The sequence below is a fragment of the Botryllus schlosseri genome, chromosome 7, assembly GCF_051294905.1.
Source record: "Botryllus schlosseri isolate E-star chromosome 7, Bs_hap1, whole genome shotgun sequence".
NCBI lineage: Eukaryota > Metazoa > Chordata > Ascidiacea > Stolidobranchia > Styelidae > Botryllus > Botryllus schlosseri.
Genome location: NC_137242.1, coordinates 1,338,912 through 1,357,936, shown reverse-complemented (window position 1 = coordinate 1,357,936; position 19,025 = coordinate 1,338,912).

Below are 19,025 nucleotides of genomic sequence, written 5' to 3'. Positions count from 1 at the left end.
CGTTCAACATCTTCACGAACCCCAGAATAGAAGCAAACGACCCCCAGGTTTAGAACCACTCTGTTTGAATAAAGCATCTAAACCGGCCTGAACCGACTCTAGGGATATATACCGTTCTTCTATAATTGCGATTACAATTACACTTACTTCTGTAAATGAAGGTTATTTTTATTTATTTTTTGGTCGCAGTTTTTGCGAGGGTGGTAGTCCCCATATCAAAATCAATATATGTGATACTCAATCGCATGTAGCATAAATCTGCCCAGAAATGATATTGTTTACGTTGATTTACGAAAAGCATTCAAGCATTCAAAATTTTTAGACATATTTTAGAAATTCCTCCCGGACGCAGTTTTAACAGTGAAATTCCAGACGTATGGCAACCCTACCACAGACCTACCCCCGGTATATATCGAGTGCAACATTTGAATCCAAATTATGCATATGCACGTATGAAGGTATGTAGCGGACGTAGGCACGTAGGATTTATGACCGCGATATAATTCTGAGTTAGGTTCTGTTTCCGTTTACCACCCTTTTCAGCCCTTCGGGTGTGAATTACACTCTTTTCGCTAAGAGAGCATCACCAAATATTCGGGCTCATTTCAATATGAATATAGTATTCAATTGTATATTAAAAATAATTGTTGAATTTTAATCTGATATAATAGATATACCTCTAACAAACCTAACCTCTTTTCAATCCTCCAGTTATCCAGATTCAATATAATCTAACCATCAACATGTATTGTACAAGGAAACATTTTGACTGTCTTTTTTAACGGTAAGTATAATCTCGCCGTTTTTCAGAAGAGGATTGCTCCCCTAGTTGTTTTACTGTAACAATGAAGGACTGGTCGGACGGCATGGGGTAATCACTGTTTGATTCTAGTCCGGATCCGGAAATTCTTTATCATTGCGCCAGTTATCAAGGGCATTGCCAATGTCGAAAAAAACTGCCAGACCATGACACGATGCCATCACATGCGAACTGTAAGCAACCAACTAATGATGAACTATTTTAGCGTAGGTGCAGTTGCAAAGGTTTAAAATTTGCTCTCTCGTGAAATATAGACAGTCATACAAATGTAATACATTATAAGTATAGCTATATACAAAAATAAAGCAGTATTAAGCAAGAACAATAGGAGAAATGCATTTGTAGTTACAGCAAGTGGGAGAATTAGTAGGAGCAAGTTTTTAAAATCTTGGTTCTAAAGTGATTAGGGCGAGTCGAAGGCAGTGGTGAAGGTTTTCGCTGGTTTTGTAAATGAGAAATCTATTCTTCATTAAGTTCATGCCTGAAAACGCTCACTCGCAAATGTAAATAGACCTGAATATTGGGAGAATTTGCACTGCTAATTGGCGAATTTTGATTTAAAACAAAAACGAAGTAAATACTCAAGCAAATAAGGTCTGAATTCAACTCTAAAAAGGTCCGCATTCGGACGCGGTCTGCCATTGAGTAGCCCTGATATATACGACTTGCACTAACCTCGACGACCACAGAACGATTTTGTTACGAAATAAAAAAAATTGCGCCTTATCTAGTATTCATGACTTTCGAAGAAACGCGGCCGTAGGCAGTAATTTTTTTGTCCACCAAATTGTTATTTGTTTTGATTTGACCGGCGATCAGCAATTTCGTTTTCGAGGAAAAAGCTTTGACGTGAATTTCCCGGTGACATTTTTTACTATTTTCTGTGCGAATATCAGAGGTAGCTTGTAAGATTTACCGAATTCTAGTTCGGGCCTGTATCGTCTGATGGATTTAGAATGGGATTACGGTGAAAGAAAATTACTAACAAGGTCATTCTTTACTTTGATTTTGTTATGGAGAGTCACATTCATTCGACCAGCACTATAGAATGTGACATTTTTTCGTGTTCTGGCGCTACATAAGAGTATGTTTAATCAATTATACATTCTCTACTTATACTTGTGTGCGATACTTCTACCTCTTTTACTATATTGTAAATCAAGGTGGGAGTTTGAATGCTTGTATTCAAGATGTCGTTAAGTCATTGCACTGCAATTATTGCGAGATAGTGAAATGGTTATGCGTCCGGCTTCTAGATCGGCAGGTCGTGGTTTCGATCCCCGGCCGGATCATACCAAAGACTCGAAAATTGGTATCTGCAGCTATCCTGCTAGGCGCTCAGCAATCACGGATAGCATGGAGGAGAAAAAAAAATGGGGGCGCAGACTAGATGACCTCACGGCCGTATCGCAACTCCGTCGTCAAAGAATCTCGATGGTGCAGGCTCAAAAGAATATCACATCTATCTCGATTGAGGCATATTGAAGCGATAAACTGGTAATAAAATGACACACCGATCATTTACTGAGCTGTCAAGTATCTGCTTGTTCTATTTACTAGAGGGATGTTGCATTTCGATTATTTCTATTCCTGTACATATAACTTGAAAAATGTTCTCACTGACCCTAAGATATTAGATAGTGCTGTTGAATTTGTAGCATCGTCGGGACGGGCTATAGAGATGTCATACGTCCTCTTTCAAGAGGATTTGTCTTTTTATTTCAAGAAATATAAAACGTCTACCGAGGACGCCCAAATAACCCCCCTTTTCGCAATTATTTGCTCCGGAGCTTTGAGAGTACAAAAACTGCACAAATACAACTAAAAAATGTCATAATAGACGTGAAAACTGGATTTCGACCGAACTTAAGGAAATTTTAACAGGAAACGGCGGGTTGTCCAAAAAAATGTTCATTCCAACCGATTACACCGGCTATCGGGAGTGGAGCCGGAAAATATCGTAGCTTTTGTAATAAAAGTGTCCTCTTTTTCTGATCTCGAAATATGGTAACCCAATTATAGAGTATATCTAATAATATATAAATGACATGTTCAAGTATATGTACTTGTTGTACTTGCATGTTTTTGTACAGATGAAATTATGTATCATTTATAGGCCAAGTCACTATATTTAATGTACAAGTCCGTGTTACCGAGACTGTACGATGTATATAATCAGGCGCGTAGCCAGGGGGTTTCGGGGGTCGAAACCACGTACTTTTGAAATGACCATCTTGGCGCTAACATTCAGTTGCATTTCATAAGTTGTATCATCAGTGTTGCGTGAGGCTAATTAGCGAAAAGCGTTTTGACAATTGTAGCGAGATTTGTCTGTGCACAATGTCACGCCACGCAATCGTCGCTAGCCTGATTTATCGCGTCTACAACAAGCCTTGTTCCTCTGGCTTGAAGAAGCGCATCTGCAATAGACCTGTTGCGCACTATACCATCGCTGACATGCGCAATCGCATTTGCATTGGCCTTGTCCCACAATATCATCGCTGACCTACATAATCGCATCTGCAATAGGCCTGGTAGGAAAGATATCATCGCCTAACTGTCGCGTCTCGGGCCCATACAAGCTTTGGCTCCTATCTCTCGATGGCGTGGAAGCAATGAATGACATCGAATGTCCGCAAATGTGTGCGTGCGTACATGCGTGATTGATTTTCATTAATACTTAAACATAACCATCAGAAGATGTGTGTCAAGGCTTGAGATATAAAAGATGAGAAAGGTTTGAATCACCTGAAATCGGTGCCATTATGGAACAGATTCCATGACAACTCGGACATTTTGACTTGCGCAAATCGTCGCCGTAGCTACGAACTACGTGCTGATTCGCGCGCGTATTCAATTGTTCACGAGAGATCAGGGACAAGCTAGTTGACAGCACTTCCGGACTCGATGGCATAGTTTATCACGACTAACCTACGGTATGCGGCCGCAGGCTACATGAGTAATCGAAATGCGGCCGTGAATAGCAAAAATGTAGGCCGCCCCTGTTTTAGCGGCTACAGAGTTTTGTCAGATATCGTGTACAGCTCATAGTTCAAAATATAATGAAATTGATGATCATGATACTTTTTGTTGTATTTGTGTTTGTTCAATAAAATAATATTTCTTTTGTGCTGGCTATAACCGACGCCCATGTTAGAGAGCACAGCATTCTAATAATGTAGAGTTATCAGACGTGGTTGTTCATCTGCGTTGCCTACTTTTATCTCGATATTGATGTCATGCGGCCCGCGGCCTCTCGGAATTTGGAAAAGTGGCTCGCGACCCATTTTGAGTTGGCGACCCCTGGCGTAAGCACTGCGCATTTGCGCACGTGCGCAGCTTAGAGGGAACATTGTCAGGAGTCGAATCATAGTGATGACCAATTTTTAATCAACACCACAAAAATAACGTAAAAAACGGGTAATTGTTTTTTGGGTCAACACAACTAGATTTCCAGTAAATATTTCCACATCAGCTGTTTTTAGTTTCAGTAAACTAACTTTTATGAATTTGAAAAAGTATCCTTCTTTCCGGATTCCAAAATATGGTAACCATTATTCAAATCCCTTATAATAACTCTTACAAACGTGGCGCACATAGCTATAATATCCTAGTAATAATAATAAAAATAATAATCAACAGTTTTTCAAGTAAAATTACTGACTGAAGTCCCCGAAGTTTGTTGTTGTTTGTGGTATTTTTATGGTGCTTATCAACTACTGTGGTTATTTACACCATACCGATATTCCGTATCTGCCGACTTCTAGCACATCCCACTTCTATACTTTTTTAAGCCCCCGCTTACGCGGGTATGATGGCGAGGAGGAGCCTAGATAAACTCCAACACGCAGGCAGGAATTCTGGAGTCGACCTCGGTTGGACTCGAACCCACAACCCAATAGTATTGTAGCTGTGGATTATACCACTATATACGCTATCTCGGCACCAGTCAGCGAAGGTATTGTTATATTAGTAAATCCATGTCACAAAAATGTTTCTATTGATGAGGAAAGTAGTTTATTACTACTACAATTAACTCAGTCAGAGTGCCACACTGTCACAGATAACTAAGATATGATAGGTCAGTACAGTCATACAGCCAATACAGTCAAATCCCTATTCCGTTATCGTACAGAGTCCGTGGTTTTATTACCGGCAGACTGAAAGCCGTTTCTGCGACAATTCGATGAAAAACAGATTAATTTCGGGTTTTGTGCATTTTTCTCGCGCAGCGCGATAGTTCAATGAAATCATTCTCATCATAGACGATGATCCCATCGTAATTATGGAACGTTATTTCGTAAACAAGTGAAATACCCGCGTAATGACGCTGCAGGCTTCAAGCTAAAAACGAGACGGAAAGTTCTATCGATAATAATCCTCTGACTGAAACGCTGCTGAACTTGTAACATATTCTAAGTTTCGAGTTTTATGTAATTACAGGATTACACTTTCGATATTATTATTACCAGTTTGATTACACTGCCCAAGGCCTGGAACTCCTGTTCGTAAGAAATGCTGGTACGATGCGTGCCAAGACGACTGTGAATCAGAGTTTCAAAACTGAATGACCGAAAGGGTAATCTATTAATCGTGCATTAAATATCTAAATTGTGTTGTGTACATTTGAACTTCAAATCGAAATCAGAAATTCAGTGCTTGTCATTCTATTACTTAAGCTATGCTTACGGTATTTTCAGCACCTTAAAAGAGGTTATCTTTGGCTGACGATTTCAACGAAAGTAGAATTGACACGTTTGAGTTTGATGACGTTTTACGTTTCCTTAGTAGTTGCAGGCAAAGGTTGCAAGAACAGACACAAAAACATCACATCAAATTCTTAAAGAATCGGCTAATGAATACTATGCTGTTCACTTGACTTTTGCTAATAAGGAATGGTCCCCTTTAACGAGTTCGTGAAATTGCTCACAGTAAATATCATTGAAATTATACAAATGATGCATTACCGATGTACAAAAAGAATTGACCATTAGGGTTGTTCAAAAATAATTTATTTTTCAAATTTTTGCGGCTATTTGATAAAATTGTTAGGTTGGATAAAAAATAACGTTGCCCACCAAATTTGGTTTAATTCAAACTAGTTGATGTGAAGCTACAGGAGTTTGAAAATTTTGAATTTATTATAACAAAAAAAATTACATTTTACTGTCAACCCCATTGAATTATTAATAACAATGCTTAACAATTTTTGCTCACTTCCAACCGGCGGAAGCGTAGTTATTGCAGTTGAAAATTCTGGATTTGCAAAAATATCATCGACGGAGGGTAATCCCAGAATTGTTATTGAAAAACTCGAATTACTTCGCTTCTATGGGTTGGAATAGCGTCAAATCTGTTTTACATCGTCTTTCTATCACATAGCCGCAAAAAATTGTAAATATAATTATTTTTGAACAAACTGCTATGCATCAACAAAGCGCTAAAAGAGCAAACCCATTAAACTATGATTTTCACACAAAACGAAAACGGTAAAATGAACATTCATTACAAATCAGTATGACTTCAGCTGTTAATTTTCAGAGAACAATTTGAAATGTTTTTACCATCTCTCGCTCTTCATTCAGTATAATGCATGCCTCGTATTCGCATGTTCTGTGGCTAGGTTACACTCGTAGCAGAAATTGTGTATCCACACCCATGTACCACCTGTACCACCTGTGATATGCGGGTGCGAATATACATACACCCATGTACACCAAACCAATATAACATTGTAATACACGCAGCGACGAACAGGATGGTATGCACGTATAGGCAGTAGGCACGTTTGTTTTATATCCACTGTATAATTCTGAGTTAATCGAGTATTACAGTATTACGAAAAGTTCAAATATGAGCCTTTTATGCGACCACAAAGAAACTACTGCAAGTTCTATAATTTGTATATTTTCCACCATAATTATTTCATTTTACTTTTCGGTTGATCTTCGCAGAAAATTAGTTTCCGGTAACGTGCGTAGATTTGTAATGCATGTTTCGTAAGATGCGATACGACTAATCGGGGTTTGAAGGCTTTCAGGATGAGAGAACAGTATCGATGCTGTCATTCTCGTGGAGTGTTGTTGTTAATTAGGCAAACTATTAGCTGTATAATTTCATACTATAAGAATTCGTCTTTCACTACTCGACCGGAATTATCAGGCCTACAATTAATTCCTCAGCCCGATATACACAACTGTCTAGGCCAGTCATCGCATTCGAATGGGAACATAGCCTCCAAATCTGCTGCGCACTCAAGGGAACTTGTGTGGTGCAATAGAAGTTTCACAGTTGAATCTTGCTGTGATTTTATTTCATTATATACACGGAGGCAAAATGTCTTGATTTATGGTAGTCTGCTTATTGCGTAGAACCCTCTTTATCGCTGACTGTCATAATCTAGTGTAGAAACCGTGAAGTGAAACAGTTTTAGAAGAGTCACCACTCGCCAGACACAGACTTTGGCTGGTTATAGTAACATCTTTTCGGGTGTTATGATATAGCCCGCACCATTGAACATGATATTGATAAGGTAATGCTACAATCCACAATTGAGGATATGAGTTGGAATGTTGATTGCCCCTTGTCAATGCACGCGTGATGATATATATATATAGCTTGGATTGGATTACGTTTCACGTGTTAGTTAATTGCTTTGACCCAAAATCACAGCAAACAACATCTTTATATTGCCATATTTCCCATACATAGAATCCTCGGATTTAAACCTCTTGTATCGGATGACGAAAATCTTAAATAGAATATCCAGACGTTGTGCAGATTAAATTTGCATTTCAGAAAGTCAAGTCAGTCTGGGTACTTCGTGCAAAAGTTTATTAACGCATCAATAAAGAAGAAAGTGAACCATGATTGTGAAGAGACAGACAGCGTGTGCTCGCTTGCTATATCGAGTGGAAACTATTCAAATTCTTCCCAAATATCAGGGTATCTAGAACTACAGTATAGCATAGTAGCATAGCATAGCAGTACACATTACGCAAAGTTGAAAGTATTTGATAGGAATATCTAGAACTACATTATACTAGCTCTAGTTATCCCTATCAAATACTTTCTATGCTGAGAATTTTCTATTCCAGTGACTTGCGACAAGGTAAGAATCGACTCCTCCAGTTGGTGGTGGCGAGAATAATGCACACAAGATTCGATATGAGGTTCACCTGCAAAGCCGCAAAATCGATCACGTACATTTCAATCAACACACTGATCAAATCGCTGATCAAACATACGCCTGTTAAAATCGCGATTCTCTTCATTAAAGTCACGTATCTGGGATCAGTTATCATATTCGTTCGGTGATATTTATAAAGGGGGTGTAGAAACAAAATCAACAGTATCGATTGCGCGCAGCAGGGGGCGACAAGTAATGTAACGTAATACAGACCTCCGTAACAATCTTCGTCACAATCACCAACCGCAGCTACTAACGACAGTACGACGCATAGAATTGCGGCCATCGATATAATAAATACAAGAACGAGTTTACTTGAAATGCGCGTGCATTTATTTGTCAACTCTAACAAGGCAGGGTTTGTATAAAACGTCCGTTGTCTCAGCCAAATAATTGTGTACATTAGCATCATGGACAGTCCGTATAACGTAGTGTTGATATAAGACAAAATATCATCAACTATCGAATATTCCATGTAAATTCTCCCAGTCTCCATTGTCATTGTAATGAATACTGTTGTGGATGCGCTGCCAACAATGATCGACATTCGTAGTTCTTTGGTATTTCTTCGTTCTCGGCATACTTGCAAACGACAGCAGTATATCCATTGGGCCAGGCAAATGTATAGCGACAATCCGCATAGCGCGGTACGGACATAAAATACAGAATCTATTTGCATGTACCGTATACAACAACTGTTCGTAAACGTATGCCGGGTTTGACTGGTACTTATCGTAGGACGATGCTGGAAATAGTGAATAATTTATTGCCTCAACTTGACTTAAGGATAAAGAAAATGATGTGCAAAAAACGTGAAAGATTTGAAATCAAACGCTGACGATTTGGAAAACTTCTGTTCAGACCCCGGGAGTACAGATATTTCGAACTTACTTACGGATCTACAGTTGGAAAACTAGAAAATTTTCAGTATTTTCCAAATAAGATTATACTCACAATGATAGCTACACGGTTTAATTTTCAGATTAGATTACAATCATAATTAATGAATTCGCAAAAATTGGAATTTGAAATAAAGTAATCATTAGAAAGATAAATAAAACAAAAATCAAGTTCATTTCATATTGAATCAGAGTTGAATGGCTAATGTCTGTACGCCTAGGTTGGCTCGTATTGCGCTTCTGTAGCATCTTCAGAAAAACCAGAAATTAAATTAGAATTAAAATTAGAGCGTAGACACATATCGCAAATTATATTAGAATTTGATTACCGTCTTTCTCCTTTAATAAGTCTAATTAGAATTATCTAGTTGTCCATATCTGTCCGGATCCTTTCATACGCCAACAATCAACATGTATACGCTTTGCTCTAAACACTGATTCATTATTCATTATAGTTGCAGGTAATACACTTATCCAACATTCCCTGAACTGAACCCTCGCGAACTATTACTTACACGTAAAAGAATGTTTTCCTAGACTATACCACTAATAATAGCAGATACATCGTGACTAAATATCTACCTTTGATTCTACGAAACAAATAATTCAGCTACATGCGAAAGATTATCATAATGTCGACATAAATTTGATTTATTGCATAATGCATCGAGGACCGTTTAAGAAAAGTTTACCGCGGTCCGGTGAAATTGTATTTCTATCGGCAAAACGTGTTCTCTGATGTTCACGTATGCGTCATATATAGATTGATGAAAGTAATTACGATTGAAATTATGACTTAAATGCGTTTCCGTTAGTTCATCGAACTGAACTGTACAGTGTACACTGTACACTCGTAGTTGCTCCAGAGCTTTCAGGAAAACATTTCCATCCAAGTGTGCTGGCGCTAGGGCTGCATTAAAAACAAACGGTTTGCATGTTTTAAACAGTGTTTTAAACAAAGCCTTTGAATTTTTATATTTTCAAGTTGTATAAATATGCCTTAATTGTGTAAAAACTTTCAAAAATCATACTGTATGAGCCTACGGACGATTACCACCCGATATAGCCGACGTATACGATATATGGATGGCTGGAACCCGCGAAATAGTCGGTTCAACAGCTATAGTACCTAGTTATAGATCATTGGTACGGAATGAATGTTCCGATGATGATGACCGCCGACCGTAAAAATGCTGCAATACGATGTAGTCCTGGTTAAAGATATTTTTGGTCCATATATGACAGGGGTTGGAAGCCTATTTCGACAAAGGAGCAATATTTACCATAGATTTTCAATTGTGAATATCAATCCATTACGGCGTCACAATTTAATATGCGTGACGTCATGGCTTAGAAAAACAATAAAAACATGTTTTAAACAAGGGCCTTGTTTCAAACATGTTTGTTTTAAATTGATTTTTGTTTTAAACACAACCCTCAGTCAACCGTTTGCTGACGTTTAATCGGCGATGACGGATTCGTCGGCATCGTGCAATCCACCCATAAATCCACCCAAAGAAAGTTCAATATACAGATAGCAGAACCGGATAATTATTCTTATGGCTTCCAGTACTATACTACACTAAAGCCTTAGCATAAGGTATAATATTAAAATGATGATTAAATTCGGTTACATAGAGTCTGCGGCTGTCTCGTGTCTACATCCCTCGACCTCCCATCAAACGCGCTCGACTTCAATTGCTCTCCCTACGCAATTAAATAATCCGACGCACATGATAATGAGCACGTAGTGAAATATAATTCCAAGCCGACACCTATTTATGCACCATTCCAGTAATAATTTCCTATATCCAGTTACCGAAAGGGTGAATTGAACCAAAAAAGTAACATCAGAAGACCTTTCGTTGCAAGAAATGTATAATCGCTGTTGCGTAAATGTTTATACAGATGTGGACAGCAACGAAATACTGAACCACTGATAGATAATATATATGCAATTGAGCTTTGCGTGCTTTACGCAGATTTCTGTTTCAGCAATATATGAAAGACACGATTTGTGGATGATCCCATCGCGAGACTTGATATTTACACTGAGAAGACATGATAGTCTTTCGAAGCAACTTCTTTTCTTTCTTCCTTGCTTCGCCGCCCTGTTCATTATTCTCGTTAGCAGTGTCCAAGCAGTCACAAGCTTGAGATCCTCCCACAGGAGACGATTTGTAAGTGATCCCATCACAATACTACAGCTATTTACACCGAGAAGACGAGATAATCTTTTGACACCACTTCTCTTTTCTTCCTTGCTTCGCCGCCCGATTCATTCTTCTCATCAGCAGTGTCCAAGCTGTCGCAAGTCCAAGATCCTCTTACAGGACTCCGGGCGTATCGGTCTGCCTGCGTTTCGTGGAACGACTTTACGCACGGCAGTAATCGAGACTTCCAGTTTGTAGTCGCCAATATTATGCAAAGAAAATTTACGATCAGATTCGCTTGCAAAGCAACAAACTCAATCGAGTAAAATTCGATCATAGCACCCGTGATGTCACTTATCAAACAGATCGCGGTAAGTAAAGCAACTCGTCTCATTAAGTAGATATACCTGCGTTCGGTCACTAGATTACTAGTGTGATGCTTCAATAAAGGGAATAAAAATAAAATCAAAAGTACCAGTTGTGCAAAACATGGCGCTGCCAGCAAAGCAAAGTAATACAAATGATCAAAGCATTCGTCGACGCAATATCCTAATGAATCAGTCACGCAAATCGAAAGGGCCAGTAATGCACCTATAGTGATCAATGCCACTATCACATACTTACTAACATTTCGTGCAAATTTGTTAGTCAAATCTAATAACGCTGGGCAGGAATACAGAGCTCGTTGCCTTAACCACAGTACAGTGTACATTTGAATTAAGGAAACCGCGTACAATATTGTAGCGCAGTAATATAAGATTTCGTTCACCACAACAGGTCCGTGGCAGATGTAGATTATAACAGTTTCTATCGTCATAGTAATCGGTATAGTTGTGGAAATGACAGTCAGGACAATTGTCACGTTCTTTTCGTGCGAATTCTTCCATCCGTGAGATATCCTGTAGCAATACGTCCACTGAGTCAGCAACAAGTAAAAAGCTACCCCACACAGTGCGCAATGGATGTAAAATACAGAATCTATCACCATACAAATTTCCGTGCTGCTGTCGTTGCTTGCATTACCCTCACCTAACCTCATTTGATTACCGATTTTGATTAAGTACAAAACCTCGGAAGTGACTATACATACACAACAGCTTGTTTCACAGCATGATTCGTTACATCCTATCGCCTATCGTGGGACATTTTACTGCCTGTATTGAACTATAATCCAAGTCCATCACTAAAACACTAATATATACATTGCGACTGTCATTCCTCGTGATCATTTATAATTTATCAGGGGATACTACAGGATTTGTCAGCGATCAACATGTACACGCCATAGAATATTAAAATGAAACAGTATGAGTAATTAAGATTGTCATAAAACGCAAAAAAATATACTTAGACGTGATAGTCAAAAAGATAGTGTAATGGCGGATCGCCCGGCTTCTTAAATAGGTCGTGGGTAGGGATGGTGTGAACCTCAGAAAGGTTCAGGTTCGTGTGAACGCGAACCTTTTTGAAAGGTTCTGTGCGAACGCGAACGTGAACCTCATGACGTCATGTGACGTCATATTGCTAATTTCAACCCTACATTTCAGTGATGTGATAGCCTATAACAATGTAAACGTCGACAAACGTCGCCAAATGTGTCAACTGGGGCAATCAAATCATACACTAATCCCATTAAATCAATATCTTCCGTCGCTTTACCAACAATTTCGACGAGGAGTTGCAGGGGAATATAAGCTTACGACTTAACGGTCTAGGCCAGACCAGACAATGCATTCGGCGTCTGAGTATTGCTACGTTCATATTACGCAGAGCGTAAATGGGTTTCTATACTTGCTACCGATATTACGGATTACCCCATTAACAAGTTGTAGGCTACAGCAGTAGCCTACACCCCAATCGCAAGGATTTGTTTTTATGATAGGACCTACAATAAACACATGAAATCAAGATTGACCCCGTGCGCCAGCTAGATTTTTTTTTACATCAGACAACGATATCAATTTCATTGATTTGTTGAAGAAGCATCATTCGCTGAGTACATGTAGCGTATTTCGCTCTGATCTTGTGTGATTGCGGGTCAAGCTCACATTAGAAAGTCACTAAATATTCACAAACGGAAAGTTGGATATTTCGAGCAAACTTTTGTATCAAAGCGAGTAGAATTTTTGAGATTTTCAAGGTGCATGGTCGTTTAGTGTTAATTGTTTTATGCTGCTAGCGCCATGCATAGAGTGGCCCGCAGTTGAAATGCAATAAATTTCAACCAAAGATGTTATAATGAAGTGAAAATTGTAATATATGAAAAAGGTTCACAGTGCAGAACCTACCAAGGTTCGTTTGTAAACGTGAACCTCTAAATTTCCGAGTTTCACACACAGAACGCGAACGTGAACCTCAGGTTCACACCATCCCTAGTCGTGGGTTCAATACCAGGCCCGGTCAGGATGGCATGGCAGGGGAGGGGGCTATTTCTGCACCTTCCTCGTCCAGCGGCATATGTAGGCCTACATCATGCGCTCATGGTATAGTCTACATAAGAACAGATCGTGTGTATGTATATTGTATATAATGAGTCGGGTTATATGCCTCAAAACATCAAGGACAAAAATATACATCATCCTATTCGTATCGCTATGTCGACTATTGAAGGTGCTCGTTACATATGTTCAAGCTTTTTGGGAATAAGTGATAAACATATAGGTTATCAAAATATATGACAAATGTTGATTGTTTAGTGACCGCAATGATCAGACATACGGCCTTATCCATATATATGAGTTCCAAACAAAGACGATTGCAATTGATCCAGAACATTACAGTACGTTACTATATTTCTACTATGTATGACAAGGTATAAGAGCGTTCTACATTGAACAGTGCTCTCATTACAGCTGCGTGACTCATGAAAGGTGCGGTGGAATTGGGAAAAGCAATGAAAATTAAGAATGTGTCGGTAAGGGCCTCGATCAAGATTTCAATACCGATGAAGGCATATAAACTTTTCATGAAAACTTGAGTTGCTACTAAAGTTATATTTTTGTTTTCGGGTGAATTACACCGATGCTGATCAATTCGTGATCGCCGATTAAGCGTCAGTAATCGACCTGCTTCCGTTGCACAGATGACGACTAACCACTAATCGGAGAATTTTAATCGGCTTTTACTACAACCATTTTCGAAGGAAAGTTACTCCACTTTTCATGTTTTGAATTTTCTCCAACTGAAAGTTGTATTTTGGCGTTTCCATAATTTTTTTCGGTGACATCGGCAATCAGTATACTATATTATGGTCGTGATCTCAGAATGCGTTCTTTGTCGTGCGTCAGGCAATTAAGATCAACTCTTCAGTGTTATGAGTCCGGCAATAAGAAGGGTGTAGTCGACTCATGTTCTTAGTCACAGTCTGTTGCGAACCACCGTTTTGTAATCCTCGGCTGATTGTCAAGATGACTAGTCTTTAAGTTCCGGATGTCGACGACAATATCAGCTTATAGCTGCCAACATCTTACATAACAAGAAGATAGGTTACAAAAGAAATTGATTAGGGTGTGAATCCCAGTGAATCTCAGTGGTGCCTTGAGAAAGGTCCACGTAGGGAAGATGATTTTTACTTTTTTGTTGCCAGCGCAGCAATGAGGATCTTGTTTAGTTTAATCATAGTGTCCTACAATGGTGTGAACACAAGCAAATCTCACGGCCAACTGCGATTAGTTTACGCCACACTCTCCATCTGGATAAAGGCAATTTGACGGTAATTTTTGATCGGCTTGCCGAGCGTAAAATTTGATAAGATTGGTATCAATCGAAAGCTGCCGGAGTACTGATTACGATAATATATAGTCTATTGTGGTCGTGGTCTTGGAACCCTCATAAATAGGGCTGGGCAAAATCGAGTACCTGAGTGATTCGATTCTGAATCACGTATTATGCTTCGAGTAGAGTCGAGTATTCGAGTATCTTTCATTATGACGTCACAACTGAATATACTATGTCAAAGTTCAAATATGTACCTTTTATGCCACTACAAAGAACATAATGCCTGTTATCCATCGCATTAAAGATACTTTGATAATTTTTCGACAATACCGTTTTCATTGCACTTGTTGACTATCAATGTTGTCGCATGATCATGACTTCGCAAATGTGTTATTTCCAGTAACGTTTGAAGCTTAGTACTATGTCTCGTATGTTGCGACATGGCCAATCAAGGTTTCAAGGCTTCCTCAGTGGACAATAGCATCAAAACTATAATTCTCGTTGGTAAATCAACTTTCAGTTGCGAGGAGCGTATAATTTCAGTACTCGAAAAAATCATATTTTACTACTCGGCTCGAATCATAGTGCCCAGCCCTATTCATGAATCAGCCTCGAATAATGATTGTTATGGAGTTTGGTATAGTTACACAGCAATGTCGTCTGGAAGCAAGTGACATTGTTGCGCCACAATACCAGACTCCGCTACAATGCAAAATGAAATACTGATTTTGAGGGATTCCAGGACCACGAACATAATAAAATTTATGTTATCGTTATCAGTACCCCGGTAGCTTTCGATTGATACCAATTTTATGAAATTTTGCGCTCAGCATTCAGCAAGCCGGTCAAAAATTACCGTCAAATTGCCTTTAGCCAAATGGAAAGTGTAACGTAAACCATTCGCAGTGAGCCGTGAGTTTTGCTTGCGTCTACCATTGTAGGACACTATGGTTTACCCATAGACAACTAACTTAGTTCAGATTGATGCTAAACACGTGACTGCACGGATGGACAGATATAAAACAATCTAGCAATGTCTCTTACCTTCGCAAAAAGATATGGTAATATGTGTGCAAAATTTAATGGGTCTTGAGCGAGAGCGACTATGTCGCAATGATTCCAAAAATATATATTACAATCAGGGCATCTGGTCCCCTAAAATGACGAAAATCGGTATTTTTTCGAACAATCGGAGCGCCGCAATACAATGATCACTACGGTCCGACTGTTCTCAACAATGCCGGATTTTAGCGGTACTAGTTGCCCAACCGCGGTCACGTTCATCAATGGTTTCGTATATGAATTGGTGTTATTTATCAGAAGTCTATTCCTGTGCCAGAAACAGCTCCTTTGTACAATGGCCAATTCAAGCTTGTACAACGATACATTACCCCCGATGGATCCAATTGTGTGCCTAACGATGCAGCCATTCGTGTTGTGCACGGCTTCGTACTTACTGGTTGTGCAATGGACGTACTACTGCCGGAGATACGGCTGCATAAGAACAAACAGAGAATCCGGGAGATTGGAAGCTACATTGCTTGGAGTTGCGTCAGTTTTGGCAGAAAGTGTCGTCTTGCTTCAATCCGCGTACTGTCTCAAATCTTGGCCCCTGCTGTCGCATTTTACGGGCTTAGAAATCGTGAATGTAGCGGGCATGTTCGTTTCCACTGTGTTATTATGCCTGACATACACAGTAACGTGGCTCAGACAAAGGCATATATACAATAATCCGGCCTTGCACCATTTATCCAACAACACTTCGCGATTTGTCAGTAAATATTTCATAGTCTTAATACCATTCCTGCATATTATATCGTGGTTTGTGGCGTTTATGCTCCCACTATCGGGATATTGCGCGTGGAATTGCCACCATTTCCTGTTAATTCCTCTGACTTTCACCCCACTAACAATCCACGCGGTATTACTGGGTTTGCTGATATTACCTCTCGTAAAGCACCATCGGACTAACGAGGTAACAGACCACAAATATGTGGATTTGATCAAGCGAATGGTAGTGCTGACTCTGGCCGCGGTGATTAGTGACTCGGTGAGCGCGATACTGTCCACGTACGTGCCAAACGGTTCACTGTATCTCGGGGTGAACATGATCGTGAATGTGACTTGTGTGACTCTAATTTTAGTCGACTGGACGGATCGACTCGTTCCGTGGTGGGCTTCATGCAAAGGATTGAAGGAAAAGCTATCCGGTGATGTAAAACACGGATCATCGCCGACTGAGAATCTCGAAAATGAAGCGTACGATGAGAACTCATTACCAGAGACAGTTTGATCTCTTGACTCATATCATTGCTTTCTCTGATACTAATTCATCAAGCGATATCTAGTTACGGACTAGAAGGAAGCGAATTCGCAACACTTTCCAGTAAGGGAATCAAGCTAATGATGGAAGAGTCTTGATGAATCGTACGCAATGCGACTGAGGAGATGTGGTACGATTCAATACATAAACGGATACTGCAACCCACTGAATGATCTCGTGTGCACTGTCCGATAACTTGGCATCCAAATGTTGAATATATTTCTCGATTCTCATATCAAGATCAAAATTTGAAATTATTAGACAATATGATTTGGACTTGTCCTCATCAGTTTCTACATTCTTGCCGTTTCGTATAGCAGAGATGAGCTGATTTGGAATTTCTATGTCCTAATCCAATCCAAATCCGAAGCTTGAAATCCTATTCCAAATCCTAATCCAGAACTTTTGAATATTCAAATCCGCGTCCAATCCTTATCCGATTCTAACTTGAAATTCACAAAAAATGCTAATTTATGCAAGGCAGGAATTGAAAATTCTTCTTTCACAACCAACAATTATCTTGATGAAAGATAACTTGGCACAGGGCCGCACCTCTCATGTTCATTTCCACCGAGTGTACCACAGTGAAGTGTACCGTAAGTACAATAATAACTGTTCTGAATAAAGTTTGTCGCCATTCGCCACACGACATATCAATCTCCCAGAAAATCTGTAAATCTAATCCAAATCCTAATCCGCTCAGAAAAAATTTTCTAATCCAAATCTGACAAAATTGCACAAATCCGGCTTTTTCAAATCCTAATCCTAATCCATGCTCATCTCTGTCGTATAGGCGCTGCGTTTCACGGCTTTTCTCGCAACCTTTCTCTGCCGCTTTGAATTGGACAGCGTTTGATTATGTCATCAATTGAAGCAAATATATTTAAATACCGGAATTTCGATGCAAATTGAAACGTACTATCTACTGTCTGCGGCCATCATTAAACACCCTATAGATATGTTCCGTTTCTCTGTAATTGCACGTGAGGCGTAAGAGTCGTAAGGGGATGGGGATAGGACACTAGTAGGACTGTAGATCTGTAAGAATGTTTCTTGGATACTTTCTTCCTAAGCCCCTTAAGATATTGTGGCGTGGTTGGGTAGAGTTCTGGTATTCAGAGAACGAATATACTGGAAAGGACATCATTCGCCCGTCACCCGTCACCCGTCACCCATCACCCGTCTGCAATCTTTGGTTTCCAGATCAGTACTACGAACCATCTATTTCTCTCTTTTCCACTCTCACCTGCAATATGGAATCGTAGTATGGGGAAGTGCATGCACAACATTTTTGTGCAGAATTCGAACCCTGCAAAACCGTGCGATACGGCTGATCTCATCTGTACCTTTACGTACCAAACTATCGCCTTACTACCGTAAGCACCGAATTTTGCAAGTTGACAAACTATATCGCTTCGAAGTATCAAAAGTCATTCACAAATATTTTTCCAATAGTTTGCCTCCTGTGTTTGATGACTTTTTCATACCTGCCAAAAATGTCCACTCCCACTACACGAGATCCTCGTCTAAAGGAAATATCTACTTACCCCCACCCAATAGCAACCTAACTAAGAGATCTATCGACTACTCGGGACCTATCATCTGGAATGCATTACCACCACACATCTGTGAATTGTCTTATAATAGATTCAAAAAAGCCCTACTTGATCACCTCTTGTCGTTACACTAACACTGTTGCCCTACCTCGCCCAGACATTGCTTCATTGATCATTTGCTACCATCGTTTAATTTTTCTTCTATTTTATTTTTTAACTACTGTAACCTTTTTTACAGCCAGACTGCTTAGAGTCAAGTGTACCTGTTTGATGCTGGTGTGATCAGACTAGATGACCTTCACGGTCTTATCGATCATTCCTATCTAATACCGAATACTGTGCAAGCATATTTTCTGTACCACCATCAC